General features: G+C 47.8%; 1 protein-coding gene and 1 non-coding gene across 3 annotated transcripts in view; one reads left to right on the top strand and one right to left on the bottom strand.

Moving 5' to 3' along the window:
• Positions 1–14945, bottom strand: part of LOC119379531 (protease-associated domain-containing protein 1) — a 150533-nt gene that overhangs the window by 109060 nt on the left and 26528 nt on the right. The gene's annotated exons all lie outside the window — the stretch shown is intronic.
• Positions 9585–9656, top strand: Trnam-cau (transfer RNA methionine (anticodon CAU)). Its single transcript has one exon. It is a non-coding gene; the product is annotated as a tRNA-Met (tRNA).

Raw genomic sequence — 14945 nt, 5'->3', positions numbered from 1 at the left:
TCCGAACTCTGGTGACGCAACAGGCCAGGTGAGCGAGCACCGTCAGCTTAGTTCAACAACCAATGCTCCAGATACCAACTTTCAATGGTAGCCTGTGCAGATGGCAGTCTTTTTGGGATCATTTCGACGCCACAATCCACAAGAACACCGAGCTGCCACGCATTGGAAAGTTTAAGTACCTCCTCACCTACTTAAAGGGACTGTCTACCGTCCTTCATCGCTTTTCTGTTTTGTACCACAATAGAAAGCGTACCGTCTGAGGTGTCCACCTTTACAGTGGTTTATCCGGAAAGCGAGTAGAAATTTTTAAAACAGAATTTTTCGATCTGCGTTTGTTCTTCCATTGGCGTGAAACATGCCCACAACACTGGTTGGTGGACGCGATGACGACTATAGTGCCAGTAAAAAGTAAAACCGAAAGCACGTGTGATTTCTGTAGGATTACTTTATTTTCGCTGAACACTATTGTAATGAATGTAACAGTCGTTTTCAGCATGCTAGCGGTTAAATGAAGCCTTATTATACGATTACAGAACACTTGTTTTGCTGTAAGCGCAGTCTATGCGTTTATTTTAGCACTGCTGCCATAATCCAAGCCAAGTCGCTCCATCAAAAAGAGACAATAAATGCGCACCTTCACAGCGCAGCACATGTGAGACATCCTAACAACAATACAGCGGCACAGTACGACCAGCGCAGAGAGCCGCATGGCATAGCGCATAAGTTGAAGCAGACGAAATCGAAGACGGCGCCGCAAGCAGCGCCACCGGGTGCCTTTTTGGAGGCGTGAGGAAAAAAAAGCAAAAAAATTACTGTCTGACACAACCGAAAGGTGCCACAAGTGCATAAAATGCAATTTCAAGTTATACTTGTTTGTTTTTAAGCAAAATGAGCCTACCTACGAGGATTTCTTGTCATACCAGTACATTGAACCACATCGCCGTTGGGTGACGCTAGCGGTCATTCTTTCACGATTTTCAACATCAAATTAAAGATATAATGCCTTTTTTATGGGGCAAAAGCATGCTCGTTGCCGCCGATGTGACGATCTTCTTATTTTCAGCCCAATCAGAAAAATTTTTCTAAGCGGTAGACAGTCCCTTTAACTGGCAGCGCGAAGCGGGCTATCGAAGGCATCCGCTTAGCCGAGCAAAACTACGACCTCGCGATCAAGACGCTCACAGATCGCTTTGGATGCCGGCATCTGCTTGTGAACGAGCATGTCCATCATCTCCTTATGCTAAGCCCCGTGAAAAGCTCATCGGAGGTCCTGAAGCTCCGTCTTCTTCACGACAACATCCAGTTCCACGTCAGTGCCTTAGAAGGCCTTGGAGTTTCAGCAGACCAGTATACCGTAGTGTTAAACCGTGTCTTTATGCGATGTCTGCCAGAGGATCTCGCCATCATGTACAGGCAGAAGACCAAAGAAACGAACTGCGCATCCAACAACGCCGAAACTCCTGAAGACAGAACGCAGCTAGCCAAGGAGATGTTAACCTTCCTCCACATCCAAGTGAAAATTCGGAAGGAGGGCCGGTTGCAGTCACGTCGTGTACCACAAGACGAGCGCAAGACCCACATATCTGAAGAAATGTATGGCGTGGAACATGTACAGTGATGGTACTCAGGACTTCCGATTTGGAGCAATTTTTGGAGCAGCAAAATTTTCATATTGTAGCACTTTGGAGCAGCAAAACATTTCCATCTGCGAGCACTCTGGAGCAGCTAGTTTCGCATCCTGGAGTACACTGGAGAAACAAGTTGCATTTACATTTAAGCACCCGAATAATTATTATGGGGCTCTTATGAAGAGCTAGAAATATTTCGATTGACTGCAAACCTCATGGGGAAATTAGAACGGTAAGGAACTGCGCGACTGACAGAACACAAGAAGAAGTAGTACACAGGACAAGCGCAGACTAACAACTGGAGTTGTTAGTCTGCGCTTGTCCTGTGTACTACTTCTTCTTGTGTTCCGTCAGTCGCGCAGTTCCTTACCGTTCTAATGTCATACCAACTAGCCCCACAACGCACTTTACTCATGGGGAAAATAATCTGAGGAGCATTCCATATTTCACTCGATGATGCAAAAATAAGGGCGTCATGCAGTTGAGTATTGTGCAATAACACCTTCAGCAATTATTTTCGACACTAGCAAATAAACGGAATACTGCATCAATAAAATTGTACTTTACGAAATAACACTAAATACATCTACGTCGTTATCAGCTGACACAGCAGACAGACACCACGTCATACAACAGTGCCTCGATGCTAAAGAGTCACAGTGCCCCAATGCATTCTGCTAAGACTACTCCAAGGCAAAAGCCAGTTTCTTGTTCTTTTTGATTGATTGTAGTGCTGGGTGCAACAGGACGTCACTTAGCTATCCTCAAAAAGCCAACCTCCTCCGACACTTTCTTCCATCTTTCTGAGGCATATCTGTGTTGTAGCAAGAGCACTCTCGCAGTGTTTCCAGACTATAGTTAGCGCATGCGCCGGGTTACCTCGAAGATGGAGATCCGCTTCAGGTCGAGATTCCACGAAAGCGTCTGGAAGTGCGTTCAGCGGGGGACAACATGATATAACAAACTTCGTTTTCCTTTCACAGCGAAGCTGTCAATGCCTGGGACATTCCGTTTGTATGCCGAAAACCCTCTAGCGTGCTCTGGGGTCCAGTGCAAAAAAAACTCACAGGGTCACTCATGCATTCGCCTAAGACGACACGAAGGCGAAAGCTAATGTCTTCTTTTTCATCTAACCCGATGCATTGATCCTCCCCTTCTCAAAGCTTTCTGCACCTAACGTGGTTTTGCACCACCTCCAGAATCAGAGGCATTGCAAGCTTTCTGCACCTCACTGCCTTCACGATCGGTGCACCGATCGTGGAGGCAGTGCAAAGCGACGATGCCATGTGATCACTAGAGGCCGGATTTTTAGGCACTTAAAAAAGCGCGTTTTAGGCGCCTAAAATAGGCAGGCAAAACAATGTTTTAGGCCTCTAATATCGTAAATATAGGCACAACAAGTTTTTGCATAAATGCAAATAATTTCAAAGGAAGACGTGCGCGACGTCTATTTACGACAGGAAAACAAGAAATGTTATTGTTTAAGGTGGCACACAGGCACCAGCAGTTGAACGTAGCAGCGCAATTGTCTTCTGACTTGCACGCTTTGAAGATTACGGCATCTCCGCCTATTCTGTAGCCTGGTGACTCAAGTGTCCACTGTCAAATCAACACACACCTCTGTGCCTTTCTTTTCGGCACGACTCAGAAGAGTAGAGCAGGAGTAGACATCCAGATCGCTAAAAGACCAGCAGGAGGGGATTTTTCCTATTGGTCAGGTCGAATCGCGTACAACCAGTTTCTCCCCTGGCGGTGAACACCTTAGCCATTTCCCTACCGAGTTTTTTTGCCAAAAACGAAACAAAAATTTATTCTGCGTGTCTTGAAACAACTAAAAAACTATTTTAAGGTACTTTATTCACAAGATACAAGCAATATATATATATATATACATATATATATATATATATATATACACACACATTTGGCCCGAAGACGCAGCAGCGAACAGGCACGGTCAACCCACCCCGATGATGATGATATACGGCGAAGATGAGGATGCATAACCAAATGCATTATGATGATGATAATGTACAGATGAAGATGTGTATAATAAATGCCCACAATATATATATATAGGTATGTATATTCTTTTTTCAAAGTATGCAGAGGATTAGCTTCACTTCACTGCACCACGAAAAGTGCCCAACCTCTCCTGTTTTCGGTGCAGAAAACGTCTCTGAAATTTAAAAGATAATGCGCAGGGACAAGGAAGCCCGCGGAAAAAAGTTTTGGACGCGTCGGTGGGGGTTTGTTTACAACTGTCGGCGCCTACTGTCAGAATGTTGGGACGCGGTCTTCGTCCCAATCTGATGACTTACAAAAAATGTGCTTTTCTGTGCAGTTGCTGCTTCACTCGCAGGAGAACTGAAAGTACGTACATATTAATTCCACAAAGCCTCGGCGAACAAGAGTGTTCTTCTTTTTTCTGAAAAAAGCTGCTGCCGGCACGAGCGGCCCAGAGGAAGACGCCATTTTCTAATTCCGGTTACCAGAATTCAGTACTTCCTTGACAAAAATGCATGCTTCGAGCGCGTTTTTATATTTTTTTTTGCTGCATCAGCTGTTTAAGGCGATGAACTCGGCAGAATGAATCAGGGTGGCTTAACTTCTCTGTCCGCAAGCTCTTTTTTCAGCGCGAATGAGCCCAGCTCGTCTTCGGTAGGGAAAGGGTTAAAAAGTAAATTATAAACTAAACAAAAGCCGTGCGCACACAACATTTTTCTTTCTTCTTTTGCTCTTCACTCTCCCCTGACGGCTATCCGCAATTGCGCATTCGCTAACCGCTTGCCCCGTGTCAGCGCGGCGGCGTACATGCGCCGGCGCGTCCCATTTCGCTGCTGCTATCGGTTGTTTCCGGGAATTGGTTGAACTAGAGGACCAGGTTACCGCACAACACAGCCAGCGTTGCGCGGTAACATGAATAACGGGCTCAAACTGCAGCAGGAAGCGAAACTTGGGCCTAAATGGTGTTCATACAGGCGCTAGTTTTGAAAATAGGCATTTATAGGCACTACTATAGAAACACTATAAAAGCCCTCTTTAGCCTCTAATTCATGCTCATATATCAAAATGGCACGATAGGAGCGTAAGGAACAAAATAGGCATTTGCCTAAAATCCGGTCTCTAGTGATCACATTTTCATGTGATGTCACAGTGTATGCCATCATGATAACGTCACTAGTTAGGGGTCTATGAAGTCATGCTGACGTAATCACGTGATGATTTCTTGCATCACTCGCGTTGACGTCACCGACGCCGACGGTCAATTTTCGTATTTGATGAGGCATGTAAGGCTTTCGCATTAATATTGCGTATTGAACGTTAACAGCTTGGCCGTTAACAACAAGGCCTTACATACCAAACTGGCCTCCACCATGTCACCATGAACAGCTTCGGTGACCATCACCTCACAGAGCAAAATGGCTCCTCAATCTTTTTTTTTCTTTTATTGCGATATCAATTATATGGACACTCTTGGCAGGTTTTTGCCGTTGCCAGTAGCATTGCCGTCATTTTCTATATAAAGTCCAAATTGATAACATCACCACGTGCATCGTATGTTCTACCCACGAGTAAAAGCTCACGAGCGCTGGCGACGAACGCGGCTGAAGAGGAGATGAAACAAGCCAGCCGTCTGTCATACGGAGGGCATAGAGGGAACGCCCCGCCCGCCATTCGTAACACAAAGGGACGCCTGCGGAGGGGGGGGAGGGCTGCGTCGTTCGAAGGGCGCAGTGGCTAGCGCGCGCGCTTACTTGAGGCATCAGGAGACTGCTTGTCAGCTTGCTGGGCTCTCAACACTTACTTCGAGTTTAGAGAACTGACAGCACAAAAACCCCTTCAGTCTCTGGAGCGGCCATTTTTCCTTAAACCAGAGTTTTATTGAGTTACGCGAGATCGGATCTAAAAGAGTTAGCTGCTAGCCTTACTTCGTATAACAATACAATCTGTTGGTATCACATTCATTGCTTCGCCCTTAAGCGAAACTGATTTTTTTTCTATCAGCTATTGACCCTGGAAAGTGAGGGGCGGACGTGTAACACGGTGTAGCCGATTCACAGTGGGCCTTTCGACGCCAGGGCCGTCAGCGACGGGCCCGCTACTGACAGCTGCGCATACTAAAACCGAATTGCGGATCCTCCGACCAGGAGGCATGCTTTTATTAATCAGACTACATTTAAAAAAGCACTATAGCACTCACGAGCTCGAAAGGGCAAGGCCTTTTAGGGGGTATTTACCGTAAGAGCGAATACAATCCCGAATAGACGTCAGACTCTGGAGTTTCGCAAGATGCATGGCGCCACCTGTCGGAGCAGTATTGGGTAGTACAAAGACCGACTACCTCGCAGTTTGCTGTAGGAGCAGGTCCAACTAGAGAGTGCAGAGCAAAGCTTAATATTGTGTGTGTTGCCGCATTTAACACTCAACAAGAGAGCTGTGGATTTCTCTCCGTAAGTCGGACGCGCCACAGAACCCCGATGAAGTGCTTGCTGGATCACTCGCCAGAACTACGGTGAAAACAACAGCAGACGAGACCGCTCCGCATGCTGCTAAGAAACGCCGCAGTCGACGCTACTGTTGCGTTGTGAATTGCCATGGACGTAAAGGACTAAAGAACGTTCAGTTTTACCGAGAATGTTCAGTTTTACCGATTTCCACAGTTGTCATACGAAGCAGAAAGGCAAAAGCGATGGGCCGTAGCAAGCGTGTTGGGTAAGCGAAATACCCGCGTTCTCCGCAGCCGGTCGCATGAGAAAGTGTGACAATGTGGCTCTGCCAGCTCTGCTGTTGTTTTGCATTGCCCTGGCGGAAAACAGTGTTAACCTTGACCATGAAGCTCAGCAGAGGCTCTGACCGCGGTGCGTGCCGTGTAACACAGAGTGAGCAGCTAGAGGCAGACTGAAGATGCGTGATGCGCACGCTGTCACCACACAGCATCGCGCATGTACTTTTTGAAGGCTCAGAGTTCCGGTTCTAACTAGCTAACACGTGCGTAATACAAGTAAATCGCAAAATGCTGGTCGTGACCACCTTCAGGTTAGTTTTGCCCGTAGCCTCCGCGATTGCCGTAGCCATCTCAGAGGCCACGGTTTTGCCTTTGGTTGTACCCTGCGATATGGACACGCACGTGTTTGCAAACGGAAGACAACCATCAAGAGACCATTTGAGGATGCGTAATAAAACAGTCCAACGCATGGGAAGCAAGAAATGAAGGCAGGATGCAACTGAAAAGGCAAAAATTGCCGGGGCCATTCGTCCCTGATAATACTAGCTCTGTACCGCTAAGATACACAGCTAAGTAAATTGGTCGTGTATGTAAGTCATCGCTTTGGCATTACGTATATACCCAATTTTAACCCATTTAGGCACGAGAGAATGGACGTCAGAGGGCTTGCCTCGAACTCGATGTCGTGCGATGCTCACTTGTACTTGGGAGTTGCAGAGCGCCGGAATAACAAGCTTCTTTTGAATAGTACCCGCAGTTCGCTTTGATGAGCGTCCTATTTTTTTTTAAGCGTGGATTGGCGGAAGACTCTTTCCAGGTCCTTCATTTTCAGGAAACCGTGCCTCTACTCCAACAAAAACAGGGGCCTATGGATATTCGCTTGCTCTCTTTGTACTAACCCAGTTAGCGAGGGCTGCGATGAGGGGGCTGGTGGCGGTGTTCTTCGCAGTGCCGCCTGGGCAGAGTCCGACGTCTATGTGCTGGTGGAAGGAATTACGAAAAAGCTCTCCTGGATGAACATCCATGAATAAATTATATTTGAGGAAAAGTGTCAACGTGTTCCCACCGTTCACATGCCCTTCCATGGACGTGCGAAGCACGAGAAATTCGATATTGTTCCATATATCTATTGCCAGCGTTCCCAAATTTCATTCCACGGTGTCCAGAAACAGAAGTGAGAGACATTTTAGCGGCACGCGTGTAGTTATTACTGAACATTAATTATACGAGCCGTGCAACACTTGAAACGAGCTACCAGCAGCGTTTCTGGAACAGAGGACGTCCACCGATGAATCACCGCCCCACTTTCTCACTATCGATTGGCGGAGATGCCACGAGCCTCTGCAGAGAGCGTGTTTTGACGTCGAGCCGACTTGTACAACAGAAGCTGCGTCGGCACCGTGCATGGCACCGTGGTTTACTCGGGACGCACGCACGGGCACTGTTTATTCAGCGGAATAATTCTTGGTCTGTGGTTGTGGCCCAAGATGAAGCTGCACGCACTGGCGGTGCGATTGCCAGTGATAGACACCTCCAAACTCAAGGCTGGCACAGTTTGGTGCAATCTCCGTCGATATTATCAGGATGGCACAGTAAATACAATTAGGCGCACTTTGGCGCAGTTGGCGAAGGAGTGGAATCACTATGTAGCGTCAGCATCAGCCCTAACCGGGTCTACCTTGCCTGTCAGACCAGTGTGCCCACTATGCCAGAGCAACGATCATATGATCACTGTCTGCAACCCCAACCTATCGGCTGAGGAGAAACGGGCAAGGGTACACCAATTGCTGCTTCCGCTGTGGAACACGCAACCACATTGCCAGGTTGTGCAGAAAATCCATCAACCTCAAGTGTGATACCTGCCAGCGACGCCACCTGACGATTCTCAGCGAGTTATCGAGGCCAGCCGAAGATCCATAGTCAAACGCTGGATCCCCGGCGTTTCATGAACCACCACCGCCAACCATGCGAACCATCACAACCGCCCAGAGTAGTCACGTCAAATCTACTCCTGTACTGTTGCAGACAGGAGAGTCCGGAGATCGGCGCCTCCTTGTGCGGATACTGTTGGAGAGCGGCAGTCAGCGCACGTACCTTCGTGCAGACGAGGCAAAGATTCTTAAGTGCTCGGTCATATCTCCCTCGTCACCTTAAGAACCAAGTCACGAAGACGAATCTGCACCGAGCGCGTCAATGTGCGACTCCGCAGCCAGTTTGACGAATCAACAGTCACCCTGGAAGCATTAACCATTCCTGAAATATGCGCCATAACAAGTCCACCGCTCAACCCCAAGATTTTGCACCGCTTGTCGAAAAGGAGTACAACGTAGCTGACAGCTTTCAACCAAATACATGGCAACCAGAAGAGATAATTGTCCTCATCGGATCTGACACCTATTGGCAAGTTACCACTGGGAAAATCGATCGCATCAGCACAAGTATAACCGCGACTGACACTGCCTTTGGATGGATGGTGCAAGGCCCTATTCAGTTCGACATCCGTTCCCCGTCTAGCGCACTGTTCGTCTCGAGTCGCAGCTCTTAAATGTCATATCTTGACGCCATCAGGTTTGATGGGACACATTTACAAACCTTAGAGTGTCAGCTCCACCTATCTGCATTGTAGCAAGGCACCTCCAAAGGAAATAAGCGTCATGAAGTCGACGACGCCGTCACCAGCGGCAGGAACTTGGAAGAGGCTGAGATATCAGGCGAGCAGGTCGACACTCGTCTTGGCCACGCGCGTCGTCAACAGAGACTTGTACCAGACCGGCCACTTTCTGTGCGACTACCACGACGAGGACCGCATCTTCGAAATTCTTCACACCGACTACTTCGCCGGCGGCAAGTTATCTTTTCGTCCACTTTACTTTCTTCACATTTATATTCCAATATTACAAATAACATCCCCTCTACTTTCCTTGGCATTATTGTCTGTTAGTTCTCATTAATGTTGTGTCTAACAAAGAAAAACGAGCCCTTAGAAAGTCATCTTCTTTCCTCCATTTATAGCAAGGGTCTCGTTCTGGCAGATTTCATGCCTTCAGTATAGTATGCGAGGGATTATTGGTCAGCTGCCAGCTCGCAAAAAGATCACGTGCTACGTGACACCAAAAAGGCAGAAAAAGAGTGTTCCACACTCGCCGCCATGGCTGCGATCGGCGCTGACTAACATTCCTAGGTTTAAATGCACATATATACCCTATAAAGTGGACGGGGGGATGACCGCCGCCGTAGCTCAGTGGTAGAGCATCGGACGCATTATTCGAAGGTCGCAGGTTCGGTCCCTGCCGGCGGCAAGTTATCTTTTCATCCACTTTACTTTCTTCACATTTATATTCCAATATTACAAATAACATCCCCTATACTTTCCTTGGCATTATTGTCTGTTAGTTTTCATTAATATTGTGTCTAACAAAGAAAAACGAGCCCTTAAAAAGTCATCTTCTTTCCTCCCTATATACACCGGGTGACACACAACCTGAAAAAGGTTGCCAATCGCCACGGCGTTGGCATGGTGTTCTCTGCGCCTAAGAAGCTTTCGAAGCTGTGCGCGCACATTTCGAGCAACGAAGAGCGCGGTAGCCTGTGTAGCAAAAAGCATGCCAACCCGGTTGTGCAATGCGATGTAGGAGTGGTGTACGAGATTACGCTTTCCTGTGGCAGGTCTTATGTGGGCCAAACAAGCCGCTGCGTAAATGACTGCGCACGTGAACACCAGCTGTCGATCAAAAATAAAGAAATGGCGATGGAAGCTCACTGCGCTGCCTGTGGATGTGAAGCACGATTGATTAATTAATGGGGTTTTGTGGCGCAAGGGCCATGGGTGGCCAAAGAGCGCCATGTCTGTTATGTGGTGTTAGCGATGACCAATGATTACGATGACCGGGTGTATTGTGGCTGTATAGAGGCCTAAAATCAAGCGCTTTAAAGAAGCGTAAAAGATGTGTATAGAGTATAAAATTATGGCCATGACAAGTGGTGTGATCTATGGGTGTAGGATAAATGACGAGTGAGCATGGTATTTACAAGTGAGAGGCGGGATGACAGCACGAATGCCTCCTCAAGACCTTTGAGCCCAAAGGCCGGGAGGCAGGTGCTTCCTTTGATAGAAACCACAGCAGCAGCGTCAATCATGAGGCCGCGCTACGGAGCGCCTGGAAAAATAACATTGAAGTTATGTACATCTTTTAAAAATTCGAAGAGAGACTGATATTTAAAAAGTGGTTCTCTGCCAATGAACATACCGGGATGGAGTGGGAACTGCAGGTATGTGGATGCGAAGCACGATTCCAACAGACTAAGATACTGGGACATAGCAAAAACACGTGTGCTCAGGAGGTTTTGGAAGCGTTCTTCATTAACGGGAAAAAAGACAGCTGTGTAAGTGAGGCCTCGGTAGTGCTCTACGGTGAAGTGTCTTTTTTGATGAATAAGGTACGTTAGCATGTGATGTTCCTCGATGTGTCTGTGCAGCTATGCGCAGCCACGGGGTGTCTGCGCAGTTCGGGATTCCCTATTTAACCGATGCTCTACGTTCAATAAAAACAGTTGGCAGTGTGCGCTCGATCTGTTGAAGTGTTCCTTCTTTGTGTTGTCCTTTTCCAGTTTAGCACAAATTTTCCTGCATAGTATGAACCAACTAGCACCTCAAGACGTCCTGATCGACTAAAAGAGACGTGCATGGAAATTTCGCAACAATCATTCCCAAAGACTAAGGAAAGTATTATTAGCCAACGAAAGGGAAAGCCCCTAGAGGAACTGGAATCTCTGAAAGAAATGTTCAGCTCAGTGGATCAACTGTTTCACAGTTTGACAAAGGTGACAGAACTGTGGAACTGCCAAGTACTTCTCAACGTGAACTGCGAGATTTGCATGGACACAAACGTCGTACACATTAACGAGAACAATGAGAATACGGTTGCTGAGAAGGCCATGAACTCATACGTCAGCCTGCCGCAGTTAATCAACAACCTCAACCTCATACGTCTCATGATCAGCAACGGACCGTTTAAATCGTCCCCCTACAGTCGGCTCAGTTGTAAGCGAGACGTCTTCTCAGTTGACACCGAGAAGACGTCTCGAGAGCGAGCTCGACGAGCTCCAGCAATTGCTCCCGTCCCATTTCCTACTGGGAAGTCAACACATCTCACTGCCACAACGTGATTCCACCTCAGGGCTCGCGAATGCACCTGTATTGCAATACAAGGTTTGTCACTGCCAGCTCCTAGCAACTGAACTGTGAAAAAGATGCCAGCGAGCCTACCTATTTCTGTTGCGGCCACACTGTCGCCGCTCAAGCTGCACCCTCGACGCGTACAATTCACCTTGGCCCCCCTGGGAGGATACTGCAAAACAGTGCAGAACGGAGCAACTTGGAGCGTGCCAGACTGTACCGAAGAGGATGAAACCGAGGCGGCATCGAGGGCACGCGCACGTGGCCAGATGAGCAGTTCGCCGTTAGTATAGCCATTAAACGGACGTCTCTCTTTCACGTCTGGGAACCAGTTATTCGTTACAAGCACCATAAGAACAATATAAAAGCACTTCCTAACCTCTAATTCATGCTCATATGTCAAAGTGGCACGACAGGAGCGCAAGGAACAAAATAGGCATTTGCCTAAATTCCGGTCTCATCAGCAACGGCATTAGCAAAGTATGCAGCTGTGCAGGTGCGTGTGTTGCCTTATGGAAGCATGGTGGGCAATTTGAGAATTCACTAAAGGAACAGTTATGGCATGGTGGGCACTTGGCACTTGCGCTCTAGGATAGTTTGAAACGACCAATATTACGTGTACAGACGTTCCTTTCCTTGCAGCATGCTTGCGGGTTCCACCGCATGGGCCTGAACTACGGATGCCGCAGTTCCGCGATGTCTTTGAATGCCAGGGATGGCAGAGCGCATCTGGTGTTGTGACGTACACGAGACAGAGGAACCCACTTCCCGCCACAACGCTAGCGGCAACAAAAAAGTGAGTGAAACGCCGACTGCCGAATTCACACTCGGTAGCCTTCCGCTGCTCTTGAATGGGCTTCTTTGCAGGTCTCAGTGTTCAGTAGCGGACACTTCTTTGTGTTTGCGCGGTTCGCAGCCACATGGCAGCGTGAAATGAACAAGGCAGCCTTCTTCTTTGAGCCTAGTGGTTTGTCACTGTGTGAGATCGGGGTTATACACGGCTGTCGGGCCCCCAAAGATGTGACAGCAATAAACAGGCCTACGACAAGGGACCGCAGATGCTGCTGCGACGCCCAGTCAGCGCCTTTGAGGGTTGTGTTGGTGCTAACTTTTGTATTTTTGTATTTCTCGACGCCGTCGCTGCAGCGAACTGATTTAGGTAACGCTAGTCATCGACAGCCAATGTTTATCGCCGGTCTTCGACACGCCAGACCGGTTAATCTGCAACACGGTAGGCATGCCGCCTGCAAAAGCGGAGTGCGACTTCACCACATGGCTGTGGTTGCTAGCCGGACCTATGCGCAACTCTGCTACCTAAAGGTAGCATATACAGTAACTCTAGACCTTAGCGAGTCGCAGCGCCGCCATGCAGTGAGCGTGGGAAGGCATCAGCGCGGTGGCCACGCCAAAGCGCGCACTCAGCACACTAGCCAGTATATTCTAGGCACTGCAGCATGGGAATGATGGTAATGATGGGTAGTACATGGATTTGTCTAAACTTCGTTCTTTCAGCTCCGTCTGGCTCCGCGTCGCCTGCATCCGCTTTGTCGCAAAACGAAGTTCAGCAAAAGTCAGCAGTTCCACTTCACTACCTTTACCTTTTTACGCTCACCAATTCAAATCTGGCCACGAAGTTCATAACGATCCATTCTTTTACCCGAAAGAAAACCAAAACAGAACAATAAACAAAGCCACAAGTGCGTTCGAAGCCTGCAAGCATGAAGAGAAGGCAAATCCATGTACTACACATGAATCCCATGGTGGCTGAACGATCGCAGTGCCAGAGTCACCTCTAAAACACTGTTCCTCTAGTTAATTTTCGGAAACTCTATGGGCTGCTGGAGCGAATGCTGCAAAAACAAAAAAATGGCTGCTATGATGTCATCATAACTTGCTGCAGCGTGGTCACATGAGGAAAGTAGGGGGGGTCACCTGTGAGGGTGTCAATAGAGCGAGGGTGTCTATCACTCACGCAAACTTCAAAATTCATTTAAAATACCTTCCAAGCTATATTCACTGTTAATATTTTGCAGATGATATACACATGTTCAAGAGAATCAATCCTGCAGACTATCTCGGCCGCGAAATTTTGTGTTGCAGGACCCCTTTAAGGGGCCCTGCGACGCTTTTGCGACTGTCTTATTTTGCGCTGGAATGCATGCAGTAATGAATGCCAAGACAAAAAAGCAAAAAAGAATTACGAAAATTGGTGCACGAAAAGTGATGTTATCGGTCTTCAAAGTTCAGAACATGAGCAGACGACGACAAGAAATGTTCCCTTTCGCATCTCACTTTCCTGTTGACGTTAAAGGCCGTTTCAAATCACCGCGCACCTCTTACAGAGACATACCGGAAGTCTCGCCTCATGGTGGCCTACACAAAGTGCCTTGTCACAGCTCTTTTTGACGGCGTTGCAACCATGGCTACTGTAGAGACAAAGAAGTGGCCGACACCCGTGTTGCCTTGGTTAAACACTTCTTTTTCTTTTATGGCCGACACCCGTGTTGCCTTGGTTGAACACTTCTTTTTCTTTTATTGCGTGCTCACGAGCAACCCCGCCTTACGCCCGCTTCTTCGCGTGTCTTGTGCGTGGCAGGGCGTTTCCCACCAACATTTTCCCGCGGTAGATTCAACAGCTACGACGAACCACGTGCGTCGACTAGCAGACGGTTCCATGGTTTGTCGTGTAGTGCACACAATGAGTCTGGATGATCTAACAAACCTTGAGCACGAGCTCTTGCAATGTAGCGATGCCCTGAATGTTGTGCCGCATCCGTACACACAAATGTAAATTGAAAGTGCGTCGCTGAGCCCCGCGCAAGGCGAGGATGCATTCCGAGGGCCCGGACGAAATGCTACCACCCGATGACGCGGAAGGCGTCGGTTGGCAAGAGTTTTTTTTTTTCTTTTTTCGTCGACAGCATGTGCCGAACTGAGCGTTGCGTGTTTCGCAGGTGCCGGTGTGGCCGATGTCACCTGATGCCTCAAAAGGCAAAACGCGGAAGAGTATCGTTCAATTACCATTCCCACCAGTTCCGCAGCCCACCTAGCGTCATGTCCGTTGTTTTGAAAGTACATCAGCTAGAGACAGAAATGATTTGTTTCGAGTAAGCAAAAAAGGGGTTTTATTCTTTTCAGGGCTCAGTAATATGGCCTAGCTACCACCATATGAATATTACATGGTACTTGTCATGTCACCAATCAAAACACACGGCCTTTGTCGTAACTGCCACATGACGAAACGTCACTTCCCATAACAAAAATAGCCAATGTGTGTTGCTGTAGTCTGAAATCAAGGTAGTTTATCCGGTAAAATTATAACAGCTTCGTTTTTGGCGATGCCATTTGCACAATGATGTCGGCGCATTCCACAGTACCGAAACAAGCTTTGAAAATGACATGCTTGATTTGT

Source organism: Rhipicephalus sanguineus, chromosome 1 (genome assembly GCF_013339695.2).
Source record: "Rhipicephalus sanguineus isolate Rsan-2018 chromosome 1, BIME_Rsan_1.4, whole genome shotgun sequence".
In the NCBI taxonomy this organism is placed as follows: Eukaryota; Metazoa; Arthropoda; class Arachnida; order Ixodida; family Ixodidae; genus Rhipicephalus; species Rhipicephalus sanguineus.
This window is presented reverse-complemented; position numbering and strand designations above follow the sequence as displayed.